The sequence below is a fragment of the Pinus tabuliformis genome, chromosome 2_2 (genome assembly GCF_031772625.1).
Source record: "Pinus tabuliformis cultivar Carrire ecotype Pingquan chromosome 2_2, CPIR1, whole genome shotgun sequence".
Classification (NCBI taxonomy): Eukaryota; Viridiplantae; Streptophyta; class Pinopsida; order Pinales; family Pinaceae; genus Pinus; species Pinus tabuliformis.
In genome coordinates, this window is record NC_142300.1 from 370633126 (window position 1) to 370643686 (window position 10561).

Here is a 10561-nt window from a genome sequence, read left to right on the forward strand (position 1 = left end):
GGGAACATTACAAACTCAACAAAAATGTTGTAAATGGGTGGATGAATGGAAGGGATGATGCATATTCAAGCCAGATAACCACTTTTACTATGCTTAACCCCAGACATGGGTGAACACCCTCAGACTACAAGGATTTAGACCACCAATTACTCACAGTTTGAGGATTAAGTGAAAATGGAGAATACTGACCACACTAGCAGATGCACAAGACTATGTGATGGCCGGCTGCAACCAGTAAAGAGGTCTGCAAATCTATTTTCTAATGCACAAATAGGATGATAGCTCTCTGGCACTAAAAAAACAGAAGCCTGCATAACATATTCAATGATACATACTAGATTCTAACATAGAGGTGGGATGACAGACCCTTTAATGCTAAACATCAAGAGCATATGAAAAATGCATAACAGGCACATCCTAGAACAAAGTAGAAAGTGGAAAGTGAGCAATTAATAGCAAAAGAATCTTGTATTAGTTGCAAATGAAGATCAGACGCTGCAGGTATCATAGTAGTTACAGTCTCCAGAAGTTGAAACTTACATCAAAACAACAACCATCAACCCTCATTACATCTATGTTCTGGGTATATATAGTGTTTCATTTACAAAATGCTCTGCTATCCTATGCATGGAGGGGTCATAATGGACCACCAACCACATCAACTGTTTGATGGAGTCTCTGCTACAATCTCCTGGCTTTAATGAATGAACTTGACATTCTCTCGTACTTTGTTGTACTCCTCGAGCAGGTGGAGTGTTGTATGAATAAATTTCAATAACTGCTGAAGGCGTTGAACTGCTCGAGGATTTTCCTTTCTTTCTCTACCATGCTGCTCTTTGAACGTGGTTGCTGAGGAGTAATGGCGCAGGGTACTAGATTCTAGCCTCCTTCCTTCGGAAACATGGTGGAGGTCGGGGGCATGAAGACTACATGGCGGATACATGGGCGCGACAGGAATCAATATCAGCCGTTAGATCAAACAAACGAGCGGCAGAGATCTTTCGGAGGGAGGTATTGGATGGGAACAGGAGGCGGATAGATGAGGGCCGTTGGATTGCGGGCAGGCAGATCCAACGTTGATTGGGGGCGGGAGCTGCGCGGGGTTTAATTGGCGGGGACAGGTGGGACAACGGTAAATGGTATTCCCTGCACTGCTTTCAGGGTGGGGCGGTATTCGTACAGATCCGCGTGATCCCATTTATCGGTTGACGCGTGGCAGATGGGACTGGCGGCAAACCACTTTCCCCGCGGGTTAACGGGTGGGAAACTCGCACGATTAGGAGGAACGAATGCTGTCAGATCATGTGGAAAATGATCAGATGGTGGAGGTTAAATGCACATGTTTTTTGATTGATGTGACAGGGAAAGACTTCACGAGTAGCGCTTTTTGCATAGGCGCGGTTATATGGGTAAAGCCTTAGCGCTGAGGGGCTAGATGGGAGAGGGGCTTACATAGGGTTTTGGGAGAAAAAACAGAGATGAAGGGGTTAAGGAAGAATAAGGAGAATGAAGGGGAAGTGAGGAAACGAACTGCTGCGGGCTCGCTTATGATCATAACACACAGCCAAGCCTGTTCTGACCTTAGAAAATCTTGATCTTGTAGCAGAGCTAACATTGAATCCTTCTGGGGATGAGATCCTCTCTGTGAGGTCTCAAGAACCTGTAGATCAATGCCTTCCTGACGAAAAATTCCATTGGACATGGAGTCTGACTGAACCTATACTAAGACTGATAAAATCAAATATTTACAATTTCAAGGCCAAAAGACTTTAAATCACATAAATTTTCCGAAAACGCCAATTAACTGGGCCATCAGAAACTTCCTCTACTCCCATACTTTTCAGTATGAAGGTGTTGTTCCCTTGAATCTGAGAAATGATAAAAGGCCCTGTCTAGAAAGCATCAAACTTCCCATGATTGCCCTTCTTTTCTTTCAATGCATCCCACTTCAGAACTAGATCTCCAACCTGAAAATTATCTATCTTTGTCTTCCTGTCAAAAGAATCCTTGATCTTTTTCTGATGTGCTGCAGCCTTTTTAACCAGCTGTTCTCTAATCTGATGTACCTCTGCTAAATCAGTGATCCTTTTTGCCATGCCTTCTTCCTCATTCTGCTCTTCTTGAAGGAATTTTGCCACAGGGAGAATTAACTAAATTGGGAATACAACTTCAGTGCCATATACCAGCCTGAATAGAGAATTCCCTGTGGATCTCTTAATGGTCACTTTGTCAGCCCACAGTGCATACTTAAGCTTAGAATCCCAATTCTTCTTATTGTCCTCCAACAACTTTTTGATTATCCTTATCAAACTTTTATTAGAGGATTCTGCTAGACCATTGCCTTGAGGATAGTATGAGGTGGAATGAACCAGATTAATACCCATTGAATCACACATTTCCACCAATTCCTTTGCCCTGAATGCTGCTGCACTGTCTGTGACTAATTTATGTGGGCAACCAACTTTGGTAAAGATATTTTCAATTAAAAACTTCATGACCACCTTATGATCAGCCTTCCTGGTAGGGATTGCTTCAATCCACTTAGTAAAATAATTAGTGGCTACTAATATCCATCTGTGTTGGCCACTGGAATGTGGATTGATTTCTCCAATGAAATCCAAGCCCCATTGCTGAAAATGTCCTTTTCAATGTATTGGTTTTAAGGGCAGGGACTTCAATCGCTGCTTTCCTTCAAATCTCTGGCATCTGTCACAAGATTTAACAAATGAAAATACATCAGAAAACAAAGTGGGCCAATAGTACCCATCTCTGAGGGTTTTATGGGCTGTAGTCTTCCAATAATGGTGCCCTCGACACATGCTGGAATGAAACTGCTGCATAACTTCTATTGACTGTTCATTGTCCACACACCTCAAAAGCACTCCAGATGGATCCCTCTAGTAGAGCAGATTTTCATTAATGCAATATTTAGCTGCCCTAAGCTTAATCGTTCTGGCTTGACTTGTGCTTGAGCCTGGAGGAATTTCTAGCTTCAACAAGAATTTAACTATTGCAGAATACCAATCACAAGAAGCTAGATTTTCGACCACTGACTGCATTCTGTCTGGTTCAGCTGCTTCCCCTTCTTCTGCTTGACCATCTTCTGCAATTGTGCCCCTGAAATGTATATCCAATGTTCTGCAATTTTCTTCAGCCAATAACTTGGCAAGACCTTGACCTCTAACTAGCTTGGTGGGCTTCAGTTCTATCTTAAATTCAATTAGCTTTGCAATCCATTTAGCCATTTTTCCATCAGCATCAGGTTGTGTTAAGACATCTTTTATTGCAGCAAAGGGTACATATGCAACTATCTTGGAATGCAGAATGTAAACTCTAAAATATTTCAAGGATTTGATAAGAGCATATGCTTGTTTTTCAATAATGTCATACCTCAGTTCAGCATCCCTTAATTTTTTTCTTAAAAATGCCACTGGATGCTTTGAGCCTTCTTCATCTGCTTACAATAAAACTGCTGCAAGGGTGTCTTTAGAGGCAAATGAGAATACATGGAACTCCTTGCTGTAATCTGGATTGCTTAGAGTGGGAGCTTCCATAATTGCTTTCTTAATGGACTCAAAAGATCCTCTTGCTATATTAGTCCATTTGATTTCTGACCCCTTCTTCAACATGGAGGTAATATGTTTCACTAATTCTGCAAAATTTGGTATAAACCTCCTCACGAAATTAATTTTGCCTAGAAAGGACTGAATATCCTTCTTTGATCTCGGGACAGATAGGGTCTGTATTGCTTTTACTCTTTCTGGGTCAATTCGGACACCTGCAGTAGAAACAATATGTCCTCACAGCTTGCCTTCTTTTAAAGCAAATTGTGATTTTTTAGGATTGAATGAAATCCCAAACCTCCTGCACTTCAGGAACACCTTTTTCAAATGCTGCAAATGGTTTTGATCGCTGCTGGAGTATACTGTTATATCATCAAGGTAGATAAGGACAAATTTATCCTTCTCTCCCACAAATGCTATATCCATAGCTCTCTGAAAGGTGGCTCCAACATTCATCAGTCCGAAAGGCATCTTGGCATACATAAAAGTGCCCCAAGGAGTGGTGAATGCAGTCTTCTCTTGGTCATCTGGATGCACAACAATCTGATTAAAGCTTGAAAATCCATCCAAGAAAGACATTACTTTGGCTCCTGAGGCCTTTTGCAGCAAATGCTCCATCTTGGGTAGAGGATAGTTGTCTTTTTTAGAGCACTTGTTCAAGTTTTTGAAATCAACACACAGTCTGATTTCTTCACTTTTCTTCCTCACCACTAATAGGTTGGCTACCCATTTTGAGTATCTGAGAGGAACTATGATCTTGGCAGCCAACAACTTTTTTATTTCTTTTTCAATGAGAGGAAGAAGCATAGGATTTATTGGTCTCAACTTCTGTTTGAAAGGAATGGTATCTTTCTCCAGAGGGATTTTATGCTGAATACTATTTTTATCATAGGTTTTCAGGTCACTATACTCCCAGGCAAACACATAAGCAAATTGCTTCATTAAATTACAGTATTCAGAACATTGATCAGCAGACAGATGAGTGGACATATTTATGTATCTAGGTTGATCTGGACTCCCTATATCATGCTTACAGATTGCAGATTGATCTTCTTTTTGGGTAGCCTTGTAAGGCACATCATTTTAGTCAAACAGTCTTTCTAGAGGAATTAAACCCTTAGGAATATGATTGTTGGGAAGTTGGACAATGCTATCTTTGCCAATTTTATTTCTAAGCTGGGATTGAGGGCTTTCTTCCAAGGCTTCATTTTCTTGGTCAATTTTCATTTCAGAGAATTCATCAATGACTTGCAAAAACCTATTTATCTCATCATCATCATAAAAAACGTTCCAATGCTGGACATTATCAGGCAAGGATGGCCTATATTTCATTTTCACTTCATAAACTAGTCTGGGAGGCATGGGAGGAGTAAACAGACTAGTAGACACAGCAAGGGAATCAGCAAGCTGATTTTTGGCTCTAGGAATATATGAAATACATAAATTATCAAAGGAATCTCTAAGTCTCCATACCTCATCTCTGTATACTTAAGCCTTGGGTGCTTTGCCTGAAATGTTCTGTTTACTTGCTGAATGATCAAATCAGCGTCTCCAAACACCTTTATGTTTCCAATTCCTCTGTCTTTAGCTGCATTAAGGCCCAGTAGCAGAGCCTCGTACCCTGCTATATTGTTTGTGACTTGAAAATCCAGTTTAAAAGACAGCTGTGTGCATTTTTGTTCTGGAGATGCCAGCACCACCCTTGCTCCTGCAGTCTCCCTGGAACATGCTCCATCAAAGAACATCTCCCAAACTTGACTTCCTTGCTCTTTGTCAGCCTGATTCATTGGTTTCCTGATCTGCATTGAAGCCTTCTGAGATTCTTCAATTTGGAGGATACATGGTCCAAAATCCATGTCCATAGCATAAATGGGATGATTGGATGGATTCTTTTCATCACTGATGATGTATGCCAAATGTGCTTCTCTATACAATCTCCTGCTTTCTCCTCCAAAAACTGGGACAATAGCATAAGATAGATCATTCTGTAATGTCCCACCTAGTCTCTTAATCCATCCTCTCGACAGCAACATGCCAAACTTAGGAGGGACATCTGCTACCACAATATCCATCATCATACTCTTCATGGGTAGCCGAGTTAGGGTAATGGCCAGATCTTTAATCAATCCTAGGCATTTCAATTTCCTTGAATCAAAAGAGAATAAATCATGGTATGGTCTGGTGATATCAAGGCTTAACTCTTCCATGACAACTTTAGGCATCAAATTGTGGCTGGCCCCTGTGTCTAGCAGGCAATTGTGGAGGATTTTGTCATGAATGGTCAAGGAGACATAGAAAGATGGAGAATTATTATCAGCAGGTTCAATCATGAGGCTAAGCACAATAGCAGGTTTATCATCTTGCAAATTGATAGAGTCAGTGGAGGTTTGTGTGGATTCCAGCTCAAGAGCTTCAAGGATAGGCTTTCTAAACACTTCACTCTTTACCAACTCTACCAGAGGCACAGATAATTTCAACTTTTGAACTTCTGACTCAAAGCTGAAAGACGAAGGTAACTTATCAGAACCTCTTACCTCTTGAACTGGAGCTTTGAGGGTGAGTGGGTCAGCTGCTGGTCTTCTCTGTCTGATATTCTGTGACTCTGTTTGGACAACAGCTCTTTGGGTAGGATTATCCTTGACATTTTTTGCATTTGACCTCAGATTGTATCTTTGCTGTTCACCAGTCTGCAGAACAGTGTCTCTGTCCCACTCTTGACTTATTTAACCCTGCAGCAGTGATTCTTCATATGCAGCCAATGTCAAAAAGGCAGCACTGCCTTTATCTTCCATGCAATGAATTTCATCTTCATCTTCAAACTGTTCCGCCTCCATGACAACATTCTGGAAAGGAGCTTTAACCTTTTGTTCTTCATTTGTTTCTTTACCCCTCTAGATTATTTGTAACTATTCATTTGCTCTTTTGAATGGATTGGGATTTCTTGGAGCAAATGTGTTCTGCTGCCTTGTCTTTGTCTTTCCTAAATTCTGCTCAACCTTCAGCTTAGATACTTCAGCAGCCAATGACTCTATCATCTTAGTCATTTTATCTAATTTAGGCTCTGAAGACGAGGCATAGGAAGAAGAAGCCTCACCTCTCTGCCTTCTTCTATCAGCATGTGTTTTGAGCTTTTCTATAGCCATGATATTAGATTCCATCTCTAGTGTTGCATCCTGCATATCAGCTAGAGTGGCACATCTTCTTTCTCTCAACAATAGGCAGAAATCAGAGTCGAAAGCATTGGCATAAGTGAGTTTGGCAGAGGTGGGGGTAGGCTTTACCTTAGCTGGTATCTTAATATACATACGATTGAATCTTTTATTAAAATCAGGCAAAGATTCCCCATTCTCCCTCTTCAGGTTATCAAACTCAGTATAATAATATAGCAGATCTTTTTTATCTCCCCAGTGCCTCAAGAATGCATCATATAAGGCTTCAATATCAGTAATAGATCTAGGGGCTAGTTCTCTGAACCACTTTCTGGCCTCTCCATCAAGGCTCTGTACAAAAAATCTCATCCACACATCATTTTCACTTATATCTAAGTTATCAACATAACTATAAAAAGCCTCCAGGTGTTCTTCAGCCGTTACTCCCTTTGTGCCAGTGAACTTAGGCATATATTTTTTATATTCTCTTGTTGGCATAGCATTTAAAGGAACAGGTAGGACCAGGGGTCCATACCTGGTAGCTACAATTCTTTCTATCTTCGTAGGTGCTTGCTGGCCTGCCATGACTGGGGTATGTGGAAGGAAACTGGCAGATTGAGCGGTGTGAAACAATGAAATGGATGACAGAGACAAAGGGATGTTATGGACTGTATGGAAAGCTTTCTTTGGACTGAGATTCAAAGGGGAACTAAATGAACAAGGGGATATATTAATCTCTGAAGGAATTTCCTTACTAACAACACTAGGCTCAATATCTTCAAATTGTATATTCTCAACTACAGCCTTATCTTTCAGAGATGCATAAGTTTTCTTAGGCTTACCTGATCCTAATGCCCCTTTCTGTGATGTTTTCTTCGGTTTAACAATCTTCTCAGGGTCAGGCATTGATTCAGCTAGTGATTTTTGAGGATTTCTTCTAGTATGCTTCACAAACTGAGCAAGAGCTGCAATGTGGAGTCGCCAAAGGTTGGTCTTCCTCCAGTAGAGTCGCCAGATAGATGATTACAACCAGAATATGTGTCCAAACCTTGTCTATCATCAAAGCTTGGAATTGTGTCGTTCTCCAAGGGAAGTTGAGCTTCAATCTCCTCTCCCTGGCAACGACGCCAATTAATGTTATCACCCTAAGAAACTCTCCTAGGTTGTATCTCAGAGATGCTCGAGAACATTACAAACTCAACAAAAATGTTGGAAATGGGTGGATGAATGGAAGGGATGATGCATATTCAAGCCAGATAACCACTTCTACTATGCTTAACCCCAGACATGGGTGAACACCCCCAGACTACAAGGCTTTAGACCACTAATTAATCACAGTTTGAGGATTAAGTGAAAATGGAGAATACTGACCACATCAGCAGATGCACAAGACCATGTGATGGCCGGCTGCAACCAGTAAAGAGGTCTGCAAATCTATTTCCTAATGCACAGACAGGATGACAGCTCTCTGGCACTAAAAAAATAGAAGCCTGCATAACATATTCAATGATACATACTAGATTCTAACACAGAGGTGGGATGACAGCTCCTCTAATGCTAAACATCAAGAGCACATGAAAAATGCATAACAGGCATAGCCCAGAACAAAGTAGAAAGTGGAAAGTGAGCAATTAACAGCAAAAGAAGCTTGTATTAGCTAAAAATGAAGACAAGACACTGCAGGTATCACAGTAGTTACAGTCTCCAGAAGTTGAAACTTACATCAAAACAACAACCATCAACCCTCATTACATCTGTGTTCCAGGTATATATAGTGTTTCATTTACAAAATGCTCTACTATCCTATGCGTGGAGGGGTCATAATGGACCACCAACCACATCAACTGTCTGATGGAGTCTCTGCTACAATATGCTGGCTTTAATGAATGAACTTGGCATTCTCTGGTACTTTGTTGTACTCCTCGAGCAAGTGGAGTTTTGTACGAATAAATTTCAATAACTGCTGAAGGCGTTGAACTACTCAAGGATTGTCCTTTCTTTCTTGGCCATGCTGCTCTTTGAATGCGGTTGCTGAGGAGTAATGGCGCAGGGTACTAGATTCTGGCCTCCTTCTTCTTTCAGAAACATGGTGGAGGTTGGGGGCACGAAGATTGCATGGCGAATGCATGGGCGCGACAGGAATCAATATTAGCCGTTAGATCAAACAAACGAGTGGCAGAGATCTTCTGGCGGGAAGTATCGAATGGGAATGGGAGGTGGACAGATGACGACCGTTGGATCGCGGGTGGGCAGATCCAACGGTGATCGGGGGCAGGAGCTGCGCGGGGTTTAATCGGTGGGGACGGGCGGGACAACGGTAAATGGTATTCCCCACATTGCTGTCAGGGTGGGGCGATATTCGTACAGACCTGCGCGATCCCATTCATCGGTTGACGCATGGCAGATGGGACCAGAAGCAAACCACTTTCCCCGCAGGTTAACGGGTGGGCAACTCGCGCGATCGGGAGGAGCAAATGCCGTCGGATCGTGTGGCAAATGATCAGACGGGGGAGGTTAAACGCACATGTTTTTTGTTTGATGTGACAGGGAAAGACTTCGCGGGTAGCGCTTTTTGCGTAGGCATGGTTATATGGGTAAAGCCTTAGCGCTAAGGGGCTAGACGGGAGAGGGGCTTACACAGGGTTTTGGGAGAAAAAATAGAGATGAAGGGTTTAAGGAAGAATAAGGAGAATGAAGGGGAAGTGAGGAACAGACTGCTACAGGCTCGCTTCTGATCATAACACACGGCCAAGCCTATTCCGACCTTAGAAAATCTTCATCTTGTAGCAGAGCTAACAACACCAATTGAAAAGGTGTAAATCTAGTCGCATTTCTAACCGAAGTCCTATATGCCCACAGAGCTGAGTACAGGATTAAATGCCAATTCCGTTTGTGGACTCCAATTATTCTCTGCAGCATGCGCTTAAGGACTTTGTTGATCACCTCAACCTGTCCATTAGCTTATGGATAATATGGAGTAGAACTATCATGGGAGAGTCCTAATTTGGCAGTCAACTCAACCATCATGTGATTGCGAAAGTGTGATCCATGATCTGTGACTATAGCCTGTGGAACACCGAATCTAGAGATTACATGATTGAAAAAGAAAAGAGCAGCCGTTTTGCCACTGTTGTTTAATGTAGGCATTGCCTCGACCCATTTTGTAAAATAGTTGACAACGATTATAATATACCCATGCTCTCCAGCCGAGGTGGGGTTAAATGTCATGAAATCAATGCCCCATTTAGCGAATGGCCCAACAGTAACTACTGGATGCAGTGGTGCAGGTGGTAATCTGGTTTTGCGATCAACTTCTAATTGCAATTATGCAATCTTTGAAGATAGTGGGCTAGAAGTAACCAACTCATAAGATCTTTTGTGCAGTAGCGTAACCAGCTAGATGCCTCCCACACACACTTGAATGACAGTCATTCAGAACTTTTTCGACCTCCTCATGTGTGAGGCACCTTCGCAGAATTGTATCGATACCATGACGGTAAAATGTATCATCGATGATCATGTAGTCTTTTGCTTGATATCAAATACGTCGTTGTTCTGAGCGAGAGGTGTTTAGCCTAAAAGTTTGGGTTTGGAGATAGATCAATATATCTCCATACCATGGATCGATTGATGATATCAGAAACAGAGTCTCATCCACGATTGATGCTTTAGATGTTAAATCGTTAGATGACGATGGAAGGTCACAAAGTAACTCCGTGAAGACGAGAGACTTATTTGATTTGGATCTGGTGAATTCCAGATCAAACTCTTGCAAAATGGCTATCCATTTGGAATATTTCCCCCCAGTAATTGATGGGATAGAATGTAGGTCATAGGGTTGCAATCTAA